The sequence below is a fragment of the Peromyscus californicus genome, unplaced genomic scaffold (assembly GCF_007827085.1).
Source record: "Peromyscus californicus insignis strain IS unplaced genomic scaffold, ASM782708v3 Scaffold_6__1_contigs__length_162567912, whole genome shotgun sequence".
NCBI classification, from domain to species: domain Eukaryota; kingdom Metazoa; phylum Chordata; class Mammalia; order Rodentia; family Cricetidae; genus Peromyscus; species Peromyscus californicus.
In genome coordinates this window covers 61,542,948-61,570,104 of record NW_026294584.1, presented here as the reverse complement: position 1 = coordinate 61,570,104, position 27,157 = coordinate 61,542,948, and the positions used below count along the sequence as shown (strand labels likewise).

At 50.8% G+C, this 27,157-nt stretch overlaps 1 protein-coding gene and 1 long non-coding RNA gene across 20 annotated transcripts in view; one reads left to right on the top strand and one right to left on the bottom strand.

The window, feature by feature from the left end:
* Nucleotides 1–6,390, bottom strand: part of LOC128098401 (uncharacterized) — a 58,744-nt gene extending 52,354 nt beyond the window's left edge. For 5 of the 12 annotated variants that reach the window (XR_008214234.1, XR_008214241.1, XR_008214238.1 and 2 more), the window contains exon 1: nucleotides 4,217–6,382. This is a non-coding gene — a long non-coding RNA (uncharacterized LOC128098401). Of the gene's footprint in view, nucleotides 1–4,216 lie in introns of all 12 variants that reach the window. The other 7 variants (XR_008214240.1, XR_008214242.1, XR_008214235.1 and 4 more) reach the window with 4 other exon arrangements.
* The window catches only part of Prkag2 (protein kinase AMP-activated non-catalytic subunit gamma 2), a 393,524-nt gene that overhangs the window by 244,797 nt on the left and 121,570 nt on the right, over nucleotides 1–27,157 (top strand). The gene's annotated exons all lie outside the window — the stretch shown is intronic.

Here is a 27,157-nt window from a genome sequence, read left to right as displayed (position 1 = left end):
ACTTTTCACTGTTTGCTTTTAAATAGTATCTCATTATCCAGTTCACTATCTTCCTGTCTCAGATGGGCTCAGACCACAGGTGTTTGCCACCACATGCAGCGAACCTGGGTCTCTTGGTCCACATCCCATCTCTCCGTAAGGCTGTGATGCCCCCACTCAGCAAATTGACAAGCCATCCAGAAGGTCTTACACAAAGCCAGGCTCTTTAGGGAACATTAATCCACACTTCTTCCCAGGAACCTTCAGTTTGCTGGGAGTCGAGCCAGAAACAGCCCACGCTATACCCCTTGACTGTGGAATTCAGAGGTGCCACTCCCATGGGCTGGAGTGAAGTGCTCTTCTCTCTGCTTGTACCATGAGAGAGGCTTGCAGAAGCAATTTCAGTGAGGAGAGGTCCATCATGGGCCTTTGAGAAACTTTCAGAAGCCTCAGAATAAAACAAGCAAGTATGTGCTTCCCCAGATGAATTTCTGTTGCCCAATATTTTATTGTATATACCAGTAAGTAGATGATAGATTTATAGGTGAATGAATGATAGATAGACAGAGAGACAGACAGACAGACATGGGTAGTTGTCCTACTTTGATTCCTATTACTGTGACGAAAGCAGCTTCAGGTAGGAAAGGTTTTATTTGACTTACATGTCCTGATCACAGTTCATTACTGAGGGAACTCAGAGCAGGAGACTTGAGGCAGGGACTGAAGCAGAGGCCAGGGAGGGACGCTGCTTACTGCTTACCTTGCTCATCTTAGCTTGCTCAGCCTGCTTTCTTATACAACTCAGGACCACCTGCCCAGGGGTGGCACCACCCACAGTGGGCCTGGCCCTCCCACTTTGATCACTAATCAAGAAAATGCCCTAGAGACTTGCCCACAGGCCAGTATGATGGAGACATTGTTCTCAACTGAAGTTCATCTTCCCAAATGACTCTGGCTCATGTTGACAAAAATAACAACTAACCAGTGCAGTAGTGAAATGTATGGATAGATAAATATAGTGGGTGGGTAGACAGACAGACAGACAGACAGACAGACAGACTGGATGGAAATAGATAGATGATGGATGTGTCTTAGTTACTTTTCTATTGCTGTGAAGAGACACCATGGCCAAGGCAGTTTATAAAATAAAATGTTTAATTGGGGGCCTGCCTACAGTTTCAGAGGGTGAGTCTGTAGATAGAGTTTTCCTGCCTGGCCCACAGTCAAGACAAATCTCTACCACCCGCCAATCCCACAGCCACTCAGACCCAACCAAGTAAACACAGAGACTTATATTGCTTACAAACTGTATGGCTGTAGCTAGAGTGTTCCTGCCTGGCCCACAGTCAGGACAAATCTCTCTCACCCGCCAGTCCCAAGCCGCTCAAACCCGATCAAGTAAACACAGAGACTTATATTGGTTACAAACTGTATGGCCGTGGCAGGCTTCTTGCTAACTGTTCTTACAGCTTAAATTAATCCATTTCTATTAATCTATACCTTGCCACGTGGCTTGTGGCTTACCGGTACTTTACATCTTCCTTGTCCTGATGGCGGCTGGCAGTGTCTCTCTCACCCAGCTTCTTGTCCTCTCTCTTTTCCTCTCTTAGTCCTGCCTATACTTCCTGCCTAGCCACTGCCAATCAGTGATTTATTCATTGACCAATCAGCAACACATTTGACATATAGACCATCCCACATCATATGGCTGTGCCAGGCTTCTTGCTAACTGTTCTTATATCTTGAATTAATCCATTTCTATAAATCTATACCTTGCCACGTGGCTCGTGGCTTACCGGCATCTTCACATGCTGCTTGTCATGGCGGCGGCTGGCAGTGTCTCTCTCCACCTTCCTGTTCTCTCAATTCTCCTCTCTATTAGTCCCGCCTATACTTCCTGCCTGGTCACTAGCCAATCAGTGTTTTATTTATTGACCAATCAGAGCAATTTGACATACAGATCATCCCACAGCATGAGTCCATGACCATCATGGCAGGGAGCATGGTGGCAGGCAGGCATGGTTCTGGAAAAGCAGCTTAGAACTTACATCTTGTCCACAAGCACCATGTGGGGGAGGGGGGATGGAGGAACATACTAACTGGGAATGGTGTGGGCTTTTGAGACCTCGGAATCCATAGGCAGCGGGATGAGAGAGCCACTGGACCTGGCTTGGGCTTCTGAATCCTCAAAGCCCACCCATAGTGACACACTTCCTTCCACAAGGCTGCACCTCCCCCAACAAGGCCACACCTCCTAATCCTGAGTAGTGCCACTCCCTGATGACTAAGCAGTCAAATATATGAGCCTATGGGGGCCACTCTTATTCAAACCACCACAGATAGATGGATAGATGGACAGACAGACAGACATTTAGGCACCTGCCAAAACAGAGTAAAAGTGTAAGAAAATGTCTGGTTTCACAGGCAGTGAGGGCCCTTGTAGAATGTAGACTTGATCAGAGGAGAAAGCATCCCTAAGACTGGAGGGAAATGACCCTCCGCCCTCACCTCACACACTCAGACAAGGATGCTCTGTGGCCTAGAGCGGTGGAGGAGGACCTGAGAATTCCACCAGCAAGAGACAGCCCTGACCTTGATTTTCAGTCTGGAACAGATGGTGACATTTAGAGAAAGCTGAGCTTCATCCTGGCTGAGAAACACCCAGGGAAGCAAACCACAACTGAGCTGTGTGTGAGGCCCCAAAGAACCTGGATTTGGGGACCTCAGACCCCTTCCTCTAGAGAAGTTTTTCTCAACCTTCCTAACACTGCAGACCCTTTAATATAGTTCTTCATGTTGTGGTGAGCCCAACCATAAAATTTTTTTTGTTGCTACTTCACAACTGTAATGAATCCTAATGTAAATATCCGTGTTTTCTGATGTTCTCTGTCGATCCCTGTGAAAGGGTCTATTGACCCCTGTGGAAGGGTCGCGCCCCACAGGTTGAGAACTGCTGCTCTAGAGTCTCCCTCTACCTGGAGGCAGGATCAGCTCCCTCCCATCTGCTTTCTCGGGAAGGAGCCTCCCTGTGCCGTGGGGATGAAAAGCCTTGGAAACTAAAGATGGGAACAACAGGAGAACAGTGGGTGGGGCATCTTATGTCGAGGCTAATGCTGGGTCTTATGTTTCCTTTTTGTGATGTTGGAGATCGAGCCGGTCCCACCCTTTTTGATGGTCTTACATGTGGGCCTCTCTGAGGGATCCTACTCCCCTCCAAGAGTTATCCAGTTCTTACCAAAGGTTGCCCAGGAGCCCACCACCACCCTTTTATAAACCCAGTAACCAATTGGAGCCCTGGCTCTGTACACCTGCTCCATAGGGCCCAATCACTGGAGACCAGGGACAGACAGACAGACACCACCCTGAGACCCCTGAGGCCCCCTGAGCCAGTCTTTGTCTGCTCAACCTGCCTTACCTTTCTTCTCCTTACTCTCTTTTTTCTCCTCTGCTTCCAGACCAGGCCTGATACCCCCTTTTGTGCCCCTCCACTCCGTGGCTATGACACACCCCCTCCTCTTGGGGACTGTAACACTGTCTTTCCAGCGGAAGCTGTCTCCTCATCACTAGCCTGACTACACCTGAATCATCATAAAACCTACATTTTAAAACACGCTGCCTCTCCAGCCAGCCGCTCGTTCTCCTGGCTTCTTTTCCTTACACCTTGTGAATACAACTGTGTATCCTGGAGCTTGGCTTCACTATCATCGGGCAGGCCACAATCTGCGTAGAACACAGATTATGCACCCATCCTTTTGTAGATGGATACAAGCAGTTTTCAGGTTCATTCTCACATTCATCCTGATCATTTGTGAATCTGCTGGGCTTAGTCTGGGATCCCTGGTGGTAGGTGCACTCGGAGGCAGCCTTAGAAGGTAGGCAATGGGGACTAGTCAGCAGGTAGATAAAAATCATGCACAAAGTCTTGGAGTCCGTTCCCAGCACTGTATAATTATGATTGCTCTTGCCTGTAATCCCAGCGCTTGAGATGTGGAAGCAAAAAGATCAGGAGTTCAAGGTCATCCTTGGCTACATAGTGAGTTTGGGCTAGCCTGGACTATAGGAGAACCCGATTCAACAAACCAACAGTATAATAATGCAGTATCTCAGCACATGCCATTTGCCTCACTGGCTGGCTCTGCATAGGTCCCCTGCCTGCTACACCAAGCTTCCTGGCCGCGCACACCAGCCCCACTGCCTCCTGTCTAAGGTCTGCACAAACGCAGGAATGTCTCCTCACCTGTGACTGAGCTTTGGCATTCCATCTCCAATCAGCTCTCTGGTTCTTCTCTCAGTCCCCAGTCCAGATTCACTTCCTGCTAGTAAGACTCAGGCTCAGCCTTCCCATGGCATGTAGACAGTAGGCAGGGACCCCCCATGGGCAGGGCCACTCCATTCTCCAAGATTGCATTCCTGTCAGGACTCTGTGTTGGGATTTCTCTGCAACTGGGAATCTGAGCAGCTCTGGGTTTGTAGTCACTCGCCGTCACTATAGCAACCCCTGACTTAACCAGCCACACACTAAAAATAGATCACCTCATCCCTAATATAGAAAAATGAAGGGAAATGAGAGTGGGGCAGGACCCACCCCATCCAGTTACCAGGACCCAGATCAACTTGAAGAGGCCGTGATGCAGCTTCTGGGGTCTCTGTAGGCACCCACCCAAGAGTAGGAAGACCAGGAGGGAGGGGCCACACCTGGAGTGTCCTCAGAGCTACTGTGGCTTGGCTCTTCCCTATGCATCAAGCCTCGGCTGTCCTCTTTCTGTTCTAAACCCAAGCATTGAACAGTGAAGTACAGTGTACCCTAGGTCGGGATGTCTGCAGCCTTTTCTCTTTTCTGCTTGGGGAGCATTGTTTTGTTTTCTAGACAGAGTCTCCTTGTGTACCCTAGGTTAGCCTTCACCTCACATCTGTCTCCTAAGTGCTGGGGTCGCAGGTGGGCACCCCATGCCTGACTTGTTCCGTTTTTCAATCTTAATTCATCTGTAGGTTGTAAATATTTTTTTGAGGGCAGGGATGTAATTTGCAGGATATCATGAGAGCTCCTAGTCCTGGCATATGAAATACTGAAAGGCTTGGGAATGCTGGAGTGAGCCTAGGGAAGGAGAACCTTCAGATACCTGAAGGGCCATCCATCCTACTGGAGAGGGAGTGCTGGGCTCATCCTCTGAGGTCCTGTGGGAAGACAACTTGTCACTCGAGGACCAGCCTCTCTCCGTGACAGCACATGCAATGCCCCTTAATAGATTTGCTTGCATTGTCCAAATCATCAAAGTTCAAGAACGTTTCAAAATGCTTGAAAATTGTCTGGAAAGGGGCTACACAGGAAGGATGTGGGGTCTGTCTTGCTGGGTCTGATTGTGCTGCCATTTCTGCACCGTATGTGAGAGTGTGGGTTGGTGGCGGTCCTGCACTAGAAAGCTTCAGTGAAATGGATCTGTGGCCCCTGAACACCTGTCTGCACACAGTGGGTGCATTGTGCCCTTCCTTGTTCTTGGGGGAGGGTTTTTAAGGTGATGGAAGATGTGGTAAGTGGGGCTTCTTGAGCTCCTGCCTCTGAGATGGAGCTGGGAGAGTAGGGGACATTGATGAGCGTGAGAACTATGCTTGGAATGTGGATGACTTGAATGGTAGCAGTGGTCCTCTGCCACAGGCCAGGGCCAGCCAAGGGGTGCTGGGGGCTTGGGTTTGGGCCTTTCTGGAAAACCCCATTGTCAGGAGCCCTTGGGGAGATCCCTCCTCTTCTCCCTGTCTCTTTTCTCCCTCCTCCTATCCCCAGCTCTTCTTCCTCTCTCTCTTCTCCTTTCTCTTCTCTCCTCCCTCCTCCTTCCCTTTCCTCCTCTCTCTATCCCTCACTTTCATCCTCGTCTCCTTCTCTCTCCTCTTTCCTCCTCCTCTTCCCCTTCATCCTCCTCCTCCTTTTCCTGCATCCTCTCCCTCTTCCTCTCCTCCCTTCTCCTCTCACCTCTTTTTTGTGACCAACAGACAAAACTAAACAACCATTTTCATCACCTGAAAGTATATGGCTTGACAATGCTAAGCACATTGGCAGCGTGGAGACACGCCCCATTTCCCCTCTGCTCTCAGAATCCATCTTCCAAACTGCTTCCATCACACAGTGACCCCTCCAGTCTCCTGTCTCTATGACTCTAATAACTCTGGGGAGCTCGCAGAGTGAGGTTGAGCAGCGTTTTTCTTTCCATCCTTTTGGGTTCTTGTGAGCTGTGGCACAACCCTTTCCCTGTGTCAGATCTCCTTGGGATATGATGGGTTCCTTCCCAGGCTTTGGCCGGTTCCCCCATGCTGTAGAACCTTCCAGATGCCCTTGACAGGCTGAGTGACACTCCACCATTCAGAGACCCTTTTACATATCCAGTTGTGTGTCACGGGATGTCTGAGCTGTGTCCATGTGTCCTATTTATTGTCACACCTGCTGGAAGCGTGAGCCTCCCCCCCCCCCCGCCCCCCCCCCCCCCTCTCTCTCTCTCTCTCTCTCTCTCTCTCTCAGAGTGACGTGTGAAGCGGCAGTTGTCCCCTTCCTCTCAGCCTAGGACTGGGCACTGAGCACCCATCTCACAACCTGGCAGTGAAAGCATTAGGTCCTGCTGCTGGTGGACACCCGTGTAACACCCCCAAGCCCACTCAGCGCCCCCTGCTGGATCTCGGCCAGAGGTGCTGCACTCCCATCCAGCTAGAGACACCACATCCCAGCACTCTCCACAGACAGTGAAGTACCTAACCTCAGACAGCCCAAATGGAAGTTCTGAGGGCAAATATTGAGTGATGTCGTGAGACCCTAGTACCCATAATACCCCTACAGTCGGGGTGCGTAAGGAAGACGTCCAGCTGTCCTGCTTTGCAGTCCCATACCTCCCTCTGTCACACTGTCCTTCAAGAAGGCCTTTTTGAGACCCCAGCACCTAAGTGTGAATCGGAGCCAGGCATACACTCAGGCTCTTGCAGGGTCACCATGGAGAAGGTCCTTAAAGAAGGGGAGCCTAGGAGAATTCCTAGGAGGGGAGCTGTGGAACTCACAGGCACCATTGGATGAGGACCAGCCCAAATCACCAAGGGCTCACACAGGCTTCCCAGCCCACAGGTTGCTGGGCAGCTGGTCCGTGGGAGCTGTAGGGACAGCAAAGTCAAAGCAGCCATCAGAGCAGTCCTGGGACAAATCCACAGTGCTAGGAAGTTCCTCCTGTGGTTTCTAGAAGTGAAATAAACAGGAGCCATCTAAGTTTGAACTTGATCTGTGTTAGTGTCAGAGTTCAAGTTCAGATGAGCAAACGTAACTCAAATCATAAAAACAGCCCAGCAACTAGGGAGATGGCTTGATTGGTAAAGTACTTACTGTGCAAGCATGGGAACCGAGTTCAGTCCCCAGCCCCAGCTTTTAAAAAGCACCCGATGGTATACACCTGTGGGAAGGCAGAAGCAGGAGAATCCTAGGGCTTGCTGGCCAGACCAGTCTACCCCAAACAACCAGCTCCAGACCAGTGAGAGATGCTGTCTGGAGAGACAAGGTGGACAGCCCCTGAGGACCACCAACCCAAGGCTGGCCTCTGACCTCCACAGGCACCTCCCCCATGCATGAACACACATACCCATCAGCACACATGTGCAGGGGGAGGGGAGAAGAGTTAGAGTTCAGCTGTCCAGTCAGTTTGCAGTCAGAGCCCTCAAGTGAAAAGAGCAGCCGGGTCTCCCTTAAAGAAGCCCAGCACACCACTAAGCAAGTGTTCTACAAAGCTTTCTCCCGGTGACCCACCCCCCAGAGGGGCTGGAGGCCTTTATCAGTGCATTAGAGGAAAGGTCACCCACATATGGAAAGAGAGCGCCCCCAGTGCCCTTAGTTAGTGGAAAGGGCACAGAACTGTAGATGGAGACTTTCAGAGCCAACTGGAGAGTTGACAGGCGTTTAAAGAGCTGAGGAATGTCATTTAATCAGACCCTGGATACTGTCTATCTAATCAGTCTGGGTACGTGTTAGCAGCACACCCCAAATAAGAAAGTGACAGTGGCAGCTGTGGTCGGTGGTGTTGAGCTGTCCGCTGATGGCAGGAAGGCCACAGCACATGCTCCTATGCTCCTTGGACCCACAGAACCTCTCGGAGCAACAGGCCTGCTCTCTGTGTCCCCCACCGGAGCCTTGCTGGGATTTCAGAATAGATGCGATTCTGCCCACCCCCACCTATGGTGGGTCAAGTCGTCTTTTATTGGAGCAAAGCCTTGCCTTCCACAGTGAGGGAGGAGCCCCCAGAGGGGACTCTGGGGGGAGAAGGGGTGGGTGGGCTGGTCCAGACCCCTCTGGAATGGAGGTTGATGGTGGTATCCGGATGCTGCGGGGTCAAACCCAGGGCCACAGGAAGGCTGAGCAGGTGCTCACCACAGAGCTGGGCGCAGCCCTGGGCGTGGGCTTTGCTGCAGAGTGGAGGAAAGGAAGCCAAGGGCAGTATGCCCTTGAGACTGGGCAGGAAGAACTTGGCAGGCTGTGGGGCTGGTAGTGTGGACAGAAGAGGAAGTTTCAAACAGTCCCTCTCTCCACAGAGCTGGCCAGCAGGTCTTTCATTCTCCAGCTCCACATGGGAAATAGTCCTTAGCTTTGCCCCAGCAGGGCTCTAACCAAAGCCCGCCTTGATTTTCCCCAGTCTTCCTGTGCTGCAGCCACAGAACTGTAGCTGTCAGCGCGCAGAGGATTCTGAAAGGCTGAAGTAGGTGGGTTTCACCACGCCTGCTTGCAAGTGATGGTTACATCTCTTCAGAGAAGAAGTTCAGCCCCACACTAATGTTTTGGGGGTTGTCTGAACATGTGTGTAGTTAAATAGGTATTGCATGGTGATATTAAAATATTCAAGAAGGATAAAAAGTATCTGGTAAAAAGTGAGACCTGCAGACTGGAGCAAAGGCTCAGTCAGTAGAGTTCCTGCTTCACACGCATGTGAGCTAGTTCAGCCCCCAAACGCCATGTAAAATGTCCGTATGTGATGTAACGTCTGTGCTGGGGAAGTGGAGGCAGAACTTCTCAGGGCTTGTCGGCCAGTCAGCCTGGCCTAATCAGGAAGCTCCCGACCAGTGAGAGACCCCCGTCTCAAAAAGCCAAGGTGGAAGGCAGGTGAGGCAACAGCCAAGGCTGACCTCTTACCTACTCACACATGCACGCACATGCATGCACGCGTACACATGTGTATATGCACCTACAAATGCATTCATCCAGGCAAGACCCAACATGACATAGACAATAACAGCTTCTTCCCTTCTGGAACCCAACCGCCCTGTTTCTCTGCCTGGAGGCAAGTCTTTGCAGGGCCCTCCAAAGACAGCCCGGGCACTCGGGAGCTTACTGTTATTATAACTGTTCGGTATGAATGATAGCATATTATGCATTTTGTTCTGCCATTTGCTTTTTTAGCCTTACACAATAGAAAAGAGATTTACTAAAGATGAGTGCATTCGTCTCTAAGCGGCAGAGCTCTGCCCCACACTGGGAAATGCATTCTCTAGGAAACTGGATTCTCAGAGGTTGGGACAAGGGGATGTTTGAGAGGCAAAATGAAGAAGATGGCCTCAGTTAGTTTTGTTTTGGTTTGGTTTGTTTGTTTTTTTTTTGTTTATATTTATTTATGTGTATGCTTGTGCAAGGGAGGATGTCACTGTGAGCAAGGAGGTCAGAGGACAACGTGCAGGAGTTGGGTCTCTCCTTCCACCATGTGGGTCCTAGGGATCGAACTCACATCATCAGGCTTGGCAGCCAGTGCCTTTATCCCCCAAGCCATCCCACTAAGTATCAATTACTTTGAAGCAGTAACCCTTGCCCACAAGTATCGTAGCAAGGGTGGTGTGTCGCCGGGCGGTGGTGGCGCACGCCTTTAATCCCAGCACTAGGGAGGCAGAGGCAGGTGGATCTCTGTGAGTTCGAGGCCAGCCTGGTCTACAAAGTGAGTTCCAGGAAAGGCGCAAAACTACAGAGAAACCCTGTCTCGAAAAACCAAAAAAAAAAAAAAAAAAGGGTGGTGTGTCAGTGTGACTTTGAACAGTCAGCTGCTAGGCAGTTGTCCTTGAAGAAGTATTTTCTATGATAAGGAGTGGTGGCCTCTGCACAGTCTTTTTGTGTTAGTCATGTTATTGGACCTAAGCATAAGGCTTTTTTCCTTCATATTCTTCTAGCTTTATTTATTTCATATATTGTTTTGTTAGGTTTCGGTCCCTGCAGATCTGTAGATGGACCACTTCTCAGCCCTTTGCTATTTATTTAAGAATGGCTATGACACACCGGAGTGGGGCGGGGCTTTTGTCACTGCTACTCAGGGAGGGGAGGTGGGAGAATCACTGGGCACAGCAGCTCAAGATGGGCCTGAGCAGTGTAGTGAGGCTGTAGCCAAATAAATAAATAAAGTCACAAGTTTATTAATTAGACATGTAACTTTATCTGTGGAACATGATCAGGTGTATAATCATCAGGTCAAAGAGCAAATGCAATTTCAGTTTGATAGATAATGCCAAGTTGTAGCCCCAGGGCAGCTTCCCTGGGCTCCTGTCATCTCCAAAGAGCCTGAGGGAGAGGCTGGAAACTTTTGCCAGTCTTCAGGGGCTGGGTGTTAATCCGGAAGTGTGACCTTCTCATATAGAGGGCCCCAGCTTCAGGGAAAGGCTGGAGGCAGTAGAACTGGCACCCTGTCCAGCAGGACTGAGCTGGGATCTGGGGTCCTAGGAACGGAGCCCTGGGCCCCTGTAGGCTTTGCACAGCCAGATTAGGACAGCAGGGAGAAAGTAGTAGCCTGGGGATGCCCTGCAGGATTCCACACACAGAGATTGTTGAGTGAGCCAGATAGGCGTGGTACACCTCAGCACTTAATAGGTAGAGACAGAAGGGTAAGTGCAAGTTCAAGGCCAGCCCGATTCACACACTGAGTTCTAAGCCAGCATCTTGAGACCTTGTCCATGTGCAGAGGAAGTCCTGGGAATAAAAGGGGAGACAAAGCCTGTGATGGATTAATGATTCCTGGGAAGGGTTGGCAAGGAAACAGGCTCAGAGAACCTTTGGGGCACTGGGAGGGGGAGCTACTTACCACAGTCAACCCCCCACCCCCCGGAGGCTGATCCTGGGACCCAGTGGTTGGCTGGGAGCAGTCCAGGGTTGGGGGTTAGCGTCATAGAGGAGAAATAAGTGGAACACAACCTTCACCTTCATTCTTAGAATCCCCCTTGTCCAGCCGGGAGGTGGTGGCGCACGCCTTTAATCCCAGCACTCGGGAGGCAGAGCCAGGCGGATCTCTGTGAGTTCGAGGCCAGCCTGGGCTACCAAGTGAGTTCCAGGAAAGGCGCAAAGCTACACAGAGAAACCCTGTCTCGAAAAACCAAAAAAAAAAAAAAACAAGAATCCCTCTTGTCCAAGGTTTGAACTTATACCAGAAATTGAACTGGGGCTGCACATGCTGAGTAAGGAAGGCCACACAGGACCACCATCTCTGATTGCTGGCAGCCATGCTCCTCCCATCACATAGCACCATGGAAAGACTGGTCTCCTGACTCTGAGTAGCCTGTGTGGAATGCCTGAGCCAGCATGTTTTCTGATCCCCTCTACCTCCCTAGGCTCAGGGCCATCTACTCAGGGTCTTCATGAGCACATGTATATGGAGTGACATGTATGAGCAAGAGCATAGGGATCCTCTATGGATGAGAAATTGCTTGGTAACACAGCAAGCTGGGGTCTCATGACAGACCAGAAACAGCAGCCTTTCCTGCCCCCTAAAGGCCTAGGGTAAAGGCAGACCTGTGCCGGAAGTAAAACAGGCCTCTTTCCAGACAGAGAATACTCAGCACTTCCGCTTTAGAGTCCACAGGAGAAGGGTGCTATCCAGCTCTGTGCCAGGTCTTAGCCACCGACCCTAAAACTCACTGTAACTAGTTATAGTATATCCAAAAATGTATACAAGGGTATTGAAGAAGAGTTCCAGAGAAGTCCCTAAAGTGGCATCTGAAGCAGGGACAGCAGAGACCTTGCAGCCAGTGCTGAGCCTTGGGACACATGTCAGTCCTCTGCTAAGTTGTGGGGTGCACTGTCTCTCTTAGAATTCACAGTTGAAACATCACCTGCAGTGTGACGGTATCCAAAGGGAAGATTTAATCTGATGGGACAAAGAGGAAGAGAGAGCTTCCACTTCACCATCTGAAAACACAAAAGAAGGTGGCCATCTGCCATCCAGGACAAGGACCCTCACCAGACCTGACTGATAGGTTTTCTATACCCCAATAATAGTTTTTTCAGAGCAAGAGGTATTGAAAAAGTAGAAGAACAGGTTTATTTGAGCAAAGCAACTCCCTGACAGGTTCTCCAGTCCCAGAGATGGAGGCTAGAGAAGTCACACGCCTGAACTAAAGCTGGGAGATTATATAGCTTGTAGGCGAGGGGTGATGACATGTCCATCACAAGCTGGGTTTGTGCCCAAGTATGGTCAAAAGCTGAACACTTTAGTCAGGAACTTGGGCAGCTGCAACTTTAGGGGAGGAGCTGCTGTAGCTGCCAAGAGTGTGGAACTGGGCTTTTTGGTGCCTTCCCTTTGTTCAGAGATTCTCTGAGTGGGCGGGGTTTGGGGAGAGAGAGAGAGAGAGAGAGAGGAGAGAGAAAAGAGAGAGAGGAATGAGGCTTTCTGGATCATGCAGGGGTGAGCTGGAGGTTTCAACAGATCACTGACCATGCTAGGCTTTGCGGCAGTGAGGTTACAATGTGCTACACAAGCTGCCCTGTCTATGTGTTCTGTCCAGACAGCTAGGACATCCACTCTTCTCAGGGAACCAGGAGGTCCTACTGAGCACCTGCCGCTAGGCAGCAGAAGCTAAGTCTGGCTGACAACATCTGTCGGTCAGGCCTAAGGTCCCACTGCTACATGATATTGCTTCAGGGTGCTGAGGAATCCCATACTGAGGAACCCTCACATCAGAGCCCCTTTCCCCATCCAGGGTCCCAGCATTTGGTAGATATAAAACAAGGTTGGGATTAAGGCTCTGTCAATCAAATTTGGATCTGCAGCACCCACATGGCAGTACCCTCTGTAATCACAGCATGATGGATAGAGATGGGCAGCCCCCCAGAGCCATCCCTAGAGCTCAGTGCCCAGCCAGTTTAGCAGAGTCATTAGTCCCAGGGTCTGTGAGAGACTGTACCTCAAAAATAAGGTGGAGTGTGATAAAGACACAGTGTTGACCTCTGACCTCCAAATGCACACATGCAAACACATATGCACCCCTACAGCTATACGTACAATGTTGGATGGGCAAAAAGAATGACAATATAGGGAGTGAGTTTGAGAAAGAGCCCAAGCAAGGTTGAGGCCAGTTGCCCAGAGACTCATCGGCACCTTGGGGACATTCCTTAGTGGATCACCCAAGCTATGGTGGTTCACCAGCTTCGTGCACTCAAAACCCTACTACTCACAGCACTTTGAGCACATCAGGAATGCATCTGTGTCAGATCTGGCTCTCATTCCAGTTGGCACCCACGTGGGCGTGGGCACACTAGAACATTAGGATCCCTTCACCCTGGCGGTAGGTAGTGACTGGTACAAGCCAGGAGAGGTGTGGTGGCTGGGCAACCTTCCCGTGATTAACAGCTGAAACTCATATTCTGTGCCCTTGACTGTCAGACATCCCTTCACTCCCCACACATTTCCCAGAAGGTTGGAGTAAAATATTATCCTTGCCTCCTTGAGGTGACCCACGTCAGTCACCCTGAGTGGCTTTGGGGAGTTCCCTGATTCTTAAGCTGCAGAGTTGGCATCTCTTGGAAACACTCGCAGATAGCTCATTGCATCCTCTGTGTTTTCAAAACTTAACTTTGTAAGGACAACCTCTTCCTGGCTTTTATTGCCCCAGTTTCTTAGGGGAAGGTCATTGCTACTCTCCCTTTCTGCCACACCCACTTCCCTAAAAGGTCACAGGAGCTCTGGGTGCGACCTGGGTGAGCCTGCTCTGAACTCTCAGATCTGTGGCTTGGCTCAGAACTGCGTGTTCTCTGCAGGACTCTCTGCTGTAGGAACCGTTCTCAGAGGAATTCAGGCCACTAACCAGTATAATTTTATTGATCCTGAGGCTTTGCAAAATGAATTTATGTGAAGCTCCGTTGTTCCTTGATGGGGTCTAAGCCTCAGTTTCCACACACACCCACGCAGTGAGGAGACAGTGTCTCCCCTCTTTCCCCGTGTAAGTGACCCTTGAGCACCTGTGTGTGAAGACGAGGTTGAACTCAGCGTTGAATGCCAGGAGCAGGTGTGGCTGGTTTGAGAACTGCAGAGATCAGAGTTTGGGGCCCAATCCACTGTGGGCTCACTTGGGTTGATAGTCCGCACACGAACCCATGAACCCCTGCCCGGGCCCGGGGTCACTAAGGGGGATAGAATGACGAAGTGCTCGTACCGCACACTCACTTGGCAAACCCTTAGCTGACTAGTTATAGTACAAGGAGCTTCATTTGCCTCCCTGTGTTGCACAAGGGCCGGTGACTCGGTGTCCACCAGAACCAGGGGACGCAGCGGTCCCCAGGTGAGCACGTACAATCGTGCGTGTCCAAATTCCCTGCATATGTATTTCTAGAAAGTGAAGGTATGTGAGAGAGGAGGGTGGTGGAGCACGCTATCCACTGGCCAACTGGGCAACCGGCCAGCGGCTCGGAGAGCTTATTTCCTCTGCACACATGTCCACCTCCCTGTCTGGGGATCATTTTTATTATGGGAGGCGGGGGCGGGGGCTCGGGGAGAGACATGCCACAGGGTGTGTGTGGAGGTCAGACGACAGTCCTCGGGAGTTTTCTCCTTCCACTGTGGAACCGGGAGATTGAACTCTGATCCTCAGGCTAGCACTGCAAGTGTTTCTACCCTCTGAGCCATCTTGCCAGCTCCCAGGAATGATTTTACATTATCTATAAAGGAAACTGTTGCTTTTTTTTTTTTTTTTTTTTTTTTTTTTTTTTTTTTTTTTTTTTTAAGAAAACCCTTCCTGGAGTCCTTGAAGGCCATCAGATAGGAAGGTCACCGTGGAGCACAGAGAACTTCTGAGTGACATTGTCGTGCTGCTGCCTGCCTGCCTGCCTGCCCTCCCCCTTCCTCTTTGCCTTCTCTGCCTTCCACAGGCCGTGAGTGCACACGGAGCCCATACGGACATGCAGGCAGAACACCCATACACATGAAATAAATACTATAGCTTTTAGAAATTTAAGAATGGTTATCTGAAGCTGTGGACCTTCACTTAGGGTTTTATACTTTGACTAACAATTACATTTTTATGTACTTATCTACCATTAAAAAAAGAAAGAAAGAAAACCACAGCAGAGTTGGAACTAGAAAAATAATTTACTTTCTGTCCTCTTTACTGACTCATGCGTCCTTTCAGCTACATTCCGTCCTTCCTTATCATTTAGACTTACCCTTTACTGGTAGTATTACTTATTTTTAATTGTGTGTATATGTGTGTGTCTGCCATGTGAATGCAGGTGCCCTCAGAGTCTGTAAGAGGGTGTTGGATCCTCTGGAACTGGCGTTAACAGGTGTTGTGAGCCATCTGATGTAGGTGCTGGGAACTGAACGTGGGTCCTTTTGTAAAAAGCCGAGCGGTGGTGGTGCACACCTTTAGTCCCAGGAGGCAGAGGCAGGTGGATCTCCATGAGTTCAAGGCCAGCCTGGGCTACAGAGTAAGATCCAAGACAGGCTCCAAAGCTACACAGAGAAACCCTGTCTTGAAAAACAAAGACCGTAGAGAGGCCTTGATGGGTGGAGCCAAGGTGACTCAGGGCAGCTGAGGGAGACACACCATGCAGACACTGCTGGCTGTGGCCAAGGGGCACCGCGGAAAGTCACTCACACCATGCAGACACAGCACCCATGTGGAAAGCTTTATTAAGGGAGGAAGAGAGGAGAAGGAGGGCAGGGACTGGGAGAAGAAGAAGAAAAGAGAGAAGAAAGGGAGAGAAGAGGTGCTCACTACCTCATAGCGAGAGAGAGAGAGAGAGAGAGAGAGAGAGAGAGAGAGAGAGAGAGAGAGACAGACAGACAGACAGACAGAGGGAGAGAGGAGGAGGAGAAGAGAAGAGAAAGGAGGGAGAGGGGTGGGTCCCCAAGGGGTGGGTCTGAATGCTAACAGGTCCCTCTGCAAGAATAGCGCATGCTCTTAACACAGAGCCATCTCTCTGGCCCATCAACCTGGAATTTTTAAGGTTCATTTTCAACAGAGTAGAATTGACATCGCCCATTCTTAAGGGGACACCCCGCTTGTGAAGGTCATCCTGGTGTGGCCCAAGAAGAAAATCTCTTTTCTTCTCTGTTGGTGACCAGCTCTCATCGGGAACTCTGAAGGTACTCCACCAAGGGACAGCTGGGTGATAGGCTAAGATGGAGGAGCTCCCCTGGGGACCCTTGCCGGGTCTCTGAAGTGACACTTGTAACCGTGCAGGAGTGAGCAGTATGCCTGGGTGTGTAAGGAGCCCTGAACTGGTGCCTTCCTGCCTGTTCCTGTCAGCAACCCTGAAATATCCACCCTTCGAAGGGAACAATTATTGAGAAGGGAAAATAAACCTACCGCAGCCCCCAGATGGGAAAGGGCAGAGGCAGGAGCCCACCCAGACATCCCTAACCCCCTCAGGACACCCACTGTCTCTCAGAACCCTTGAACAGTGGTGGGTGTGTGTTGGGGGGGAGGGAGGGGTTCTCAGATTTGTCACCTCAGCTGTCGTCTTTTTGGTGTGGGGAAGAGGTGGGAGATTGCGGTTCCCTTTTTTTCCATTTATTTATTTTATTATTTTGTTTTATACCCAGGCCTCCTTCATGCTGAGCAAGCACTCTCCCTCTGAACTGCAGGTGGCCTAGTGACTGTACCTAAACACTTTGTGAGTGGAGAGCTGTTGCAGTTTAGTGAAAGGAAAACCTAGGTTTTCGAGTTTCTTCTATGTGCTTAGGTTGTCTCTACTGAAAATGAAAGCACTCTATCATTACATACGAGAGCAAACTGGTACCCATCCCTTTAAAATCTGCTGACTCACAGTGATGGTGGGTCAGGGAAATGCCACCAGCCCTAGACTTTAAGCAGGAGGGTCACCCTGAGAGCAGTGGAGATCAGAGCATCAGATAAGGATGTCCACCAGGCATGAGGAGATGCGGGTTTGCAGATCAACCTATCCGTGGTCTAAGAAGTCAGGCTCCAAATCCCTTTTCACTGGCCCCTGTCCTTCTGGAATTTTCCCTTTCATCTTCCTTCTCTGTGTCCTGCATACTAGTGTCCTCACAAACTTCCAAAGTGAAATCAAAGAGACTAAGAAGCTGCTGCTGGTGGGAAGAGCTGAAAAGACACACACACACTCACACACACACACACACACACACACACACACACACACACACACACTCACACACACACACACACACACACCACACACACACACACACACACACACACACACACACACCTTCTGTTGCCCTCCCCTGCCCCTCCCTGCATGCAGCCACTTTCCCACGGACACAGTGCTCTGTGAACGTGGGGTGCCAGTGTGAGGCGTGGGTTTGCGTGACGAGGCGCTCTTCTCTGAAGCCTGGAGCCTTTTGTAGCTGTCCGTTGACACAGAGTCTCAGACCTGGTGAGAAGCATACAGCAGAAGGGGGAGGGATTTTCTCCTTTCCACTGTTCCTTCATAAAACATGGCCCTCCTCAAAAACACGTGGTTTGCACTCATTAGCATACTCCGTGACTAGCCCCCTTTTTCACAACAGGAACCTAACTTACCCAGGATTCCCTCCTGGAACTGAAGCCCTGGAGTGCGGGTCTCAGATCAGGCAGTAAATGTTTCCTGACTCCTCAGTCCCTTGCTGGTCCTGCATAAATGTCAGTTCGTAGGCAGTTTTGTTTTGTGACATCTGTCAGGAAAGGGGGACCTTCTTTCCCTGAAGGCCAGAACATCTATTGCAGAGATGTCCCTGTGTTGTGACCATTAGCAACCACCTAGAGCCTAGGAATAGTCACTGCCAGGAAGGAGACAGGAGATGGGAATCCAACTCTGTGGTCAAGTGCATGGAATGTTCTGGCTTCAGGCACTTGGTCCTCTTTGGCTGAAGCTGGCCAAGCATCTTCCCAGAAGAGGGAGCCCTGTACAGTCTACCCCCTAGAGCTGGGGAATGTCAGGCCACAGCGGGGTGCCAGGAGGGGAAGGGGGGGTGGAGCGTGCCAAGCAGCCTAGTCACATTACACCACGTGCAGACTGGCTTTGGAGGAGGCTCCCAGAGTCCCAGATGGCACCTGATACTCAGCTGCCACCGCTGCCTCCAGCAGTCACACCCTGACACTGGATCCACACAGCTGCTCTGTCACCTGAGAGGTGGATGCAGTACTCTATGCATGGGACTGTCAGTCCTCAACACCGAGCAATGCCAGTGCTCTCTCTACCTGTGAGAGTTCCTGGCCTCTTGGGGCATATTCGCTACTGGGCGGAGCAAGTTAGATATATATTATTACGTGTCCTCTAATATATTGATTGAACAAAGGAAGATGAAGCTGAGTGAGGACCTGGGGGGATGGGAGCCCTCTCACTTCGGTTACAGAGGCTGGCCTTTGTGAACCAGAACGTGGGTGAGAGATGTACGTTCCAGAGAGGGTGGGGATTTGGGGGGAGTGAAGAGCAGTCAGTGCCAGTCCCCTGCGGTGGAAGTACAGTTGTCACTGTCAACCACAAGAGACCCCAGGGCCCTGCCAATGGCAGAAGAGACAGGAAGTGAGTGGCGCTGAGGCTGTGAGGGCCGGCTCTGGAAGACCAGTGGGTCCAGATGCCTGAACTTCTGTGTGTCAGAGTCACTGTGGAACTTGGAGCCAAGGAGATTAGGATCTGCTTATGTGGAACTTGGAAGCTACCTGAACTGCCAAGGACTGACCATCCTGTACTTTCCTGTGGGGGCGGGGAGGGAGAGTGTTCATATGTATACAGTTGTGTGTGTGTGTGCGTGTGTGTGTGTGTGTGTGTGTGTGTGTGTGTGTGTGTGCCAGAAGTGCCTTTTGTGTGCTCAAGTTCCCTGTATAATTCACCAGGCATGACGTCTGACTCATTAGACTCTAATCACTACCAGTATCACCTGGGGCATGGGCTGTGAAAGGGGAAAGTGTGCTTAGCGTGAGTGATGTCTTTTCACGAGCTGGGCCCCAGCAGGGCCAACTCTATAGAAGAAGATGCTTCTAAATAAGGATGATGTCAGGCTTACATGAAGACCCGCTGGCCAAGCCCTGCCCTTACCCAACTAGCTTAGTACCTCAAACCCAGCATAACCAATGCATTCCTGTGTTGTGGGCCACATCACTGCTCCTCAGAAGACCCTGGGCACACACACCACTAACTCTGTCCATTTCTTGTACTCTTGTCTTATGGCAAGAGCATCTCAGGTTTCAGGGGACAATAAATGTCTCACTGGATAGGTTTTGCCAAAGGCGGAAAACTCTACATTTATTAATTAGGGCTCTGAGGCCAGTAAGAATAAAAAGTTGTTCATTATCTGTCTTTACCAGCAGCCGGCTCCATGGAGAACTGGAAGGGGAAAGCAGTTTGAGATTTGGAGGCAGACAGCCCTCGGTGTGTGTCCTGCTCAGCCAGGCGGCCCCAAGTGGCCCCAAGCGGCCCCAAGTGGCCCCAAGCGGCCCCAAGCGGCCCCAGACAAGTCTCTAGGCTCCTTACTTTCCTCGCCCACTTACAGTGGAGGCCAGCTCGTGCAGCGGTGTCTCCAGTGACTCTCCACAGTCCCCTCTCACATCCCACCTGTCTTCTGGGGCCTCAGGGGGCTTCCAGTGAGCACCCAGCCATTCACTGTCAGCCTTCCTGATCTGTACAACAAAGCCAGCCTCTGGCTGTGCTTGCATCAGCCACCATGGCCACCTTAGGGACTTGGCCGTACCGCAGTAGAGCTGCTCTGAGCCCTGACCAGCCATGGCCCAGCCCCCCAGCTTGCTCTGTTTAACTTGAGTCTTGATCATGTCTTGATCGGGTCGCCATGGCCCAGCCCCCCAGCTTGCTCTGTTTAACTTGAGTCTTGATCATGTCTTGATTGGGTCTTTCTATGTCCTGTCCGACGCTGCAGGGAGAGTGTGAACTCACTCCGGGTCATGGTGACTCCTTCCATGACACTAAATGACTGGGCTTAGGTGGTGGCGTCAGATGGTCATGCTTCAGTGCAGAGAACTGTGTTGCTTATGGGATGCTTCAGTGCAGAGAACTGTGTTGCTTATGGGATGCATACTAAGACATAAGGTAAGGGCCCAGGCAGCAGCTGGCCAGAGCTGGAGAGCCTTTGGGGAGCCGAAATGCAGGTGGAGGACAAAATAAGCTCCTAAGGATGTCCCTTATAGCTGTGGCACCATATTTTCGGATACCCAGTAGCACTGCCCATGACTGTATAGTGGCGATAAACAAGGATGACCTTTCTTGGGCCTCTGGCTCGAGACAAATGAAGAGACCACAGGCTTGAGTCCTCTTGCAGAAAGTGGCAGTCTGACCCACACAGTTGCACCCTGAGTTGGATGAGAGTGTTAGAGCAGAGGACTGGGCTTAGTCACATGACCCCAGCAAAGGCCCTGTCTGTGTGACTGACCTCAGGCCCCTCTGAGAGACTCCAGGCTGCCAATAATGACGTTCCTATCCATGCAGCCTGAGGCTACAGATGCCTAAGGTCCCTTTGAGGCTGGTGTGTGGGACTAGACCCAAAGAAAGACAATTCCCTTCCCGTGGTTAGACATCTTAAAAGCATGTATTACGGTACCCAGTTCCCTTTACTCCCTGTCAAGCCAGCTGAGTGACCTCAGGGCCAGGGCTGAGAAGGGGAAACAGTTGCCAGAGGACTTTCAGCATGGAGCTCTGGCTAGGACCACCATCACTGCACCCGTGTCCATCCCAAAGGCAGCCCACGTGGGCCCAAGTCTCTCCTCTAAGGAGAGAAGAAGGAAGGTCTCAGTTTGGAGCCTATGAAAGCCATCATTTGCTTGTCAAGCATGCATCTTCTGGAAGCAGAGCAGGTCCAGGTGATTGCTGTTGCATGCCCACAGTAGGAAGCTGGGGCTCCTGGGACTCCATCTCCATGCTGAGTTCCTGCCCCTGGTGGAGAGAGCTTGGACCCTTTCATGATCACTTCTCCTGGAGAACCTGACTGGTTGAACCCCGGGGAAGACTGGAGCCAGCTCGCAGAGCCCTGGCACCGAGCAGGTTTCCCCGCAGCCTCACTTGAGACCTGCTTTCATCACTCCTTCCATGTTTGAGAGACAAGTTCAGGGAGGAGGCTGGAAGATGCTGAGCCAGACTCCAGGGCTGCAGGAAGCTGGGACACCAGCTGTGTGGCCTAGGGCAAGTCCCTGCTCTTCCCTAGGATGAGTTGTGCTGCCGTGCGTCAGTCCCTGGCCTTCTGCTCAGAGCAAAGAGGCATTTCTTCCCTTTCCCCTTTCTGTGTATGCACAGTTCAGGTCCACCACATGTTCTCCCCTCATCTTCTCCCCTTCATAATGTGTGATACCCCCTATCAAAGTGTGATCAGAGAGAAAAGCCCAGTCCATCTCCCTGATCAGGACCCCAGAACCCGAGCACAGCAGGGATCCCAACATGCATTGAAACCCAAGATGCTCTCTAGAAGGCTTGCAGCGGACAGAGCCCAGACAGGCAGAATGGTGCCTTTCTGAACCCTTGCACAAGTATCTGTGCTCACCTATCATATCGCTTTCACTCTGAGAAGTCCCATTCTCCCTTACCTACCGTTGTCTCCACTGCTCACAGGAGCACAGCCACATCCATATCCCTTAACCAAAAAGAAAAAAAAAAGGGGGGGGGGGATCGGGCAAGAGCTGGCCTGCAAGGCCACCTAGTACTCAAGCAGCCAGAAGGAATGAGTGTAGGGTCATCCCAGCCTCCCACAGTCCCTCCCAGACAGACACCCCCACCCCAGGGATAAAACAGGCAGTCCCGAGCCATCTTACATGCATGCACTCACTTTGCATCTTCTTGAGCAAATGTGCTGAGCTCAGCTCCTGGCCTGGAATGAGGAAGAAGGCACGTAGACCCCTTCCACTCTGGCTGTCACGATTGGCTTTCCAAAAGGTCTGTTTAGTGCTGGACAGATGTTTGTGGGCACAGGTGGATGTATGTTTACCCTACAGGGATAATCCTTGCTACCTGTTAGTGCTCTCCAGACAACTTTCCCAGCAGGATTAACTTCCAGTTCTCGTAGATGTCTGAGTGTGCGCGTGCGTGTGTGTGCACGTGCGTGCTCGTGTGCTCGCATACATGCAGACGCACAGAAGAAACAAGCTTACAACCCTTTGTTCTTTGGTGTTCCTCAAAAGGAAGCAGGCTTATCTCTTACTGGCATGCAAAGAACGCCAGATACTCCTGCCCAGCCAACTCCGATAACAGAGGGGTTTCCTAAGCAGGCCTTAATCACTTGAGCTCTCCAGGTGGTTTCCAGGCACCAGCACCTCCATTCTGTGCAGGGGAAAGCTCAGCCTGATTCCGTTGACTTTTCATCAGAATGTTGCAAAGTTCTCCTCAGCCTGCCAGTCATCACAGGTGTGTGCGGTTTGGCTGACGATTCTGGGGGTGTCGGTTACAGGAGATAGGATCTGACACACCAGGGAAACCTCACTCAGAGCAGGGCTCTTCATTCTGTGACTGAGGCTGCCAGAGCAGGGCTGTGGAGCGTGACCATCTGAGGGTACAGTTTCTGTCTGGATCTTCACACGAGCGTCTGCCCTTGACTCTTGCTTCCATTCACTTTGATTTGAAGTTGTCTCACTTGGATTCAAAATCTGCTTACCAGCCTCCCTCATCCTGTGCTGTCCTGAGCATCCTGGTGCACAGAGGTTCCTAAACACCTACCTCACAGGTGGGGGTGCGTCATGTTAGCTATGTGGGCCCCACACACCGTAGGTCTCCCACAAATGCCCAGCTAGACTTTCCCCTCTCCTGTTCCTGTAATATCTTTTGTGTTGACTAAATACATCAAAAACACAAACAGAAATTTTGGCACGTACATATACAGAATGTTCCAGCATTATTCCTAGTAGTCCAAAGAAGAAACTACCCAGACACCCATCAGCAATAGAAGCAATAAACATGTGGCGGTAAATTCACAGGACGGATGTTCTGAGGGGATGGGAGGGGAGGAACTGGTTTTCAGCCTCTGAGCCAGAGAGCACTGATGTTAAAAAGCACGTGGTTCCTTGCCTAGAAGGACAGATGTAAGCACAGCACACATTACATTGGAGTCGAGTGCTTGTCTTAGCAGGCAGGACACCCAGAGGAGGCAGCTGTGTGCTTCTCCGGGGATGCTCCCAGTTGGAACACTTCTGTTTACTTGTTCCATTGTGGCTTGAAGACTTTACTGTATTATTATTCTCTCATGAAACATTTTTTTTCTTGTTCCATTTTCATGTGTTTATATGTGTTGTTGGGTGTATATGTGTTGTATACATACATGTTCTGTGTGTGTGTGTGTGTGTGTGTGAAGGCACACATGAGTGCATGTGCACATGTATGCAAATGCATGAGAGACCTGAGATTGGCTTCAGGAATCCTGCACCATTGGCTTTTCCACCTCATTCAAAAACTCAGAGCTCACTGATATGGCTAGTTTTGCTGGGAATCCCCTCTCCTGGCCTTCCTGCTGGCATTTCTGTGGGTTCTGATGATCCAAACTCTGGTCCTCACACGGGCATAGCAAGTGCTTTACTACAGAACCAGAAAGTTCTTTAAGTACAGCAGGAAAGAAAGGAGGTTCTTGGGTTCCTTTAATTAGTGAACAACCAAGGGATGTCAGCAGTCATCAATCCTCCAGCCGCAGCAAAGAGAGACAGTTGCTGTGCTCTGGACAGAAGGCCCCAGAGGGGAGCCGGGGCAACAGCTCATTCGCCCATTGGTAGAGTAAGTTACAGACACGTGGAGAAGCAGCAGCCATGGTAGAGTATGTTACGGACACGTGGAGAAGCAGCCATGGTAGAGTAAGTTAGAGACACGTGGAGAAGCAGCCGGGGGCCCTGGGAGCCGATTTTCTTGCTCAGAGCAGCCTCAGCCTCTCCACAAGCACTGTGCACATGGCAGGGGTCCACTTCTCTTTCCTCCACTGCTTGACACTCATGGATGAGCGGGCCCCAGAATGCAGAATGGTGCAGGAAACAGATGAGACCATTCAGCCACGGACAATCTGAGGCTGGGAGGGAGGCAGCAGGTTGTGTGCATGTTAAGGAACTTGGCTAAAGAGAGGGAATGGCCCCTGGGGAGGTGCAGAGACAGTCTGTGTGAGGATGCCTCCAGACAGGACGGCCATTGGAAGGTTGGACACTTCACTTTATTCCACAGATGCTTACAAGCTTACAACCCTTTGCTCCTTTGGTGTCTCGGAAGGAGGCAGGCTTGTCCCATTCCGGCATGAGAGAACACCTGCGTTCACTCAGGATGTGTGATCCTGTGGACTTCCACTTCCTCCTTGTTCCACCCCACTCTCGGAGCATATTGCTACCTTTGCAGGCTGTGCACCCCAGGACTTCGCTCTGACGTTGCCATGATAAGGTCCCGTTATCTAATCATTTGACATGGGGCTTTCTCCCGATCACTTAAACTTGGGGTTCTCGGGCCTGTGGATGAATGCTTCATCCCTAGGAATGAATTATTGAATGAGTATTAAGCTTCAAAGCCATATGTGCCTGAGCTTAGTGTGGCTGTAGCAATGCTGTCACAGGCTTCCTGGCAGATGGGGAGAGAAGATGAGCATCCACAAAAGATAAGAGGAGCAGACGGGAGCCGCCTGGCATGGCTGCAGGAGGGGACTTGTCTTACGGATCGGGTTCTTGGACTCAGTGTGGACCCAGCCCCCAGCTCACCTCCTGTCGATACTGATGAAAATGATGTGCCGCGTGGCCTAGTCTGCTTTTCATGTTGAGGAGAAGAGTCAGTAAATGCCTTTTTTTTGGTTTCCATTTCTCTTTGACATGGAAGGTCCCCTGTGCATTTTGAAGAACTAGAACCAAGGATGTGAAGGATGTAAAACGAGGGGCTTGGGAGGTGGCTCAGTTGGTACAGCATATGAGGATGCGATTTTAAACCCCAACACCAACTTCAAGAAGCCAGGCATAATGGTGTGTACCAGTAATCTTCGAGCAGGAAGGTCTGTAGGTTCCTAAGGTTTTCTGTCTAGCCAACCTAGCTGAATCAGTTCCGAGAGAGAGAGAGAGAGAGAGAGAGAGAGAGAGAGAGAGAGAGAGAGAGAGAGAGAGAGACCCTGTCTCAAAAAATAAAGTGGAGAACAGTTGAGGAAGATGCCCAAGACCTCTGGCTGAGAAAAAAGAGACACAGAAAAAAGAGACTGGGGATGCAGTTGGGCTGACACTGTGACCTTGTCTGAAAACCTGCTCGTTACTTGTGGCTTCTTACAAAGTCACGTTAGGGAGCACTGTCTGATGGAAGTGTGCAGAGGAGTGTTCCGTTATGACGCTGTGCAGTATGGTGGTATCAGGTCACATGCAGCTACTGAGCACCAGGAGCACAGATGATACAGCCGTGTCAGATCCCAGAGCTCTTGAAACAAAGCAGCATGGAAGAGGAAGAATCTGGGAGATTGCAGCATTTATGTTCGGAGCCACCCTACAGGACCCCGGGACTCTGGCCAGGGCCATGGGCTTGCTGCAGTGCACTGCCCTGAGCCAAAGATCCTGAGGAGGGGGTGACCATGGGCCTTGCTCTGTGCCTATGTAACCCCAGTGGCATATGAAGGCTACTATCATGACTTGTGCCCTGCCCTCAGGGCATGTTCTGTGACTCTTTGGGTCCTCAGGCAGCCCCGTGGGCTCTCCATGGATCCTAGCCTCTCCCTGGGTAAGGATAAGGGGTGTGGGAGCAGAAATTATCTATAGTCTGGATACTCCCAACAGGTTGCTCTGAGAGCCCAGGACGTGTGGCTGAGAAGTTTCCAGTCTTTACCAGGAACTCAGATGACCTCTTGGAGCAGGTGGCCCTCAGTGTGAATCTCAGACCAGCAGTCTTGGCGTCACCTGAAAATTTATTAGACAGGTGGTAGTGGCTCACGCCTTTAATCCCAGCACCTGGGAGGCAGAAGCAGGCAGATGTCTGAGTTCAAGGCCAGCCTGATCAACAGAGCAAGTTCCAGGACAGCCAGAAATACACACAGAGAAACTCTGTCTTAAAAAACAAAAACAAACAAACAAAATCCCCAACTTATTAGAAAAGACCAATTCTAGGATGTCTACCCAGCTGCTGGATCTGGACCTATGGGACCGGGTTCAGAAACCTGATCCTTACTAAATGCTAGCCTACTTCTTTTTTGTTGTTGTTGTTGTTTTTTTTTTGTTTTGGTTTGGTTTTTCGAGACAGGGTTTCTCTGTAGTTTTGTGCCTTTCCTGGAACTCACTTTGTAGACCAGGCTGGCCTTGAACTCACAGAGATCCACCTGGCTCTGCCTCCCGAGTGCTGGGATTAAAGGCGTGCGCCACCACCGCCCGGCTGCTAGCCCACTTCTTAAGCCATGGCCTGACCTTTGGAGAAGTCCTTGACTTTTCCAAGTAGTAGCTTTTGTGATAGTAGCTGAATTCCATTACGTTTTCCTGCGGCTTGCAGCACAGTGCAGTGCCTGAGTCACCAGGGACACTTGTGAAAAGATACCCGGGGACTCTGCAGGCTGAGCCAGCCTAGGCATTGACAGCAAGAACCAGGCTTGCTGGTCGTCAAACTCTAAGACTCTGAGTCCACCAGACATGACCTTTCTGTTTCACTCACTCTCCTAGCGCCCTGAGCAGAACTCAGCTTATTAGCACAGCCCTTTCCAGTTTATTCAACTGACAGTCCTGCAGACTGGAGAGGGAGCTGCCAAGAGTCGCCTCACCTTGTCTGTGCAGGGGAAGAAAGCACCGGTCACAGTGACATATTCAAAGACTTGTTTCCTACTAAGGTTGAGGATAAAAACCTCATTTCTCAGAACTGCGCTGCGAGAGCCCTGTAGAACTATTTCATTCATCTTGTCTGAGGAAAGTCGCGGCAGATCTCCAAGTCTCCTGTGGAGGCTTCTCGTTTCTGTAGTTTGGGACAGGGACTCATGTATGACTATGGATCAAGCCACTGCCCTCCACCACCTCTGGCTTGTCTGCCCCTGTCTTCCTCTAATTTGTCCTAATCCTTCTT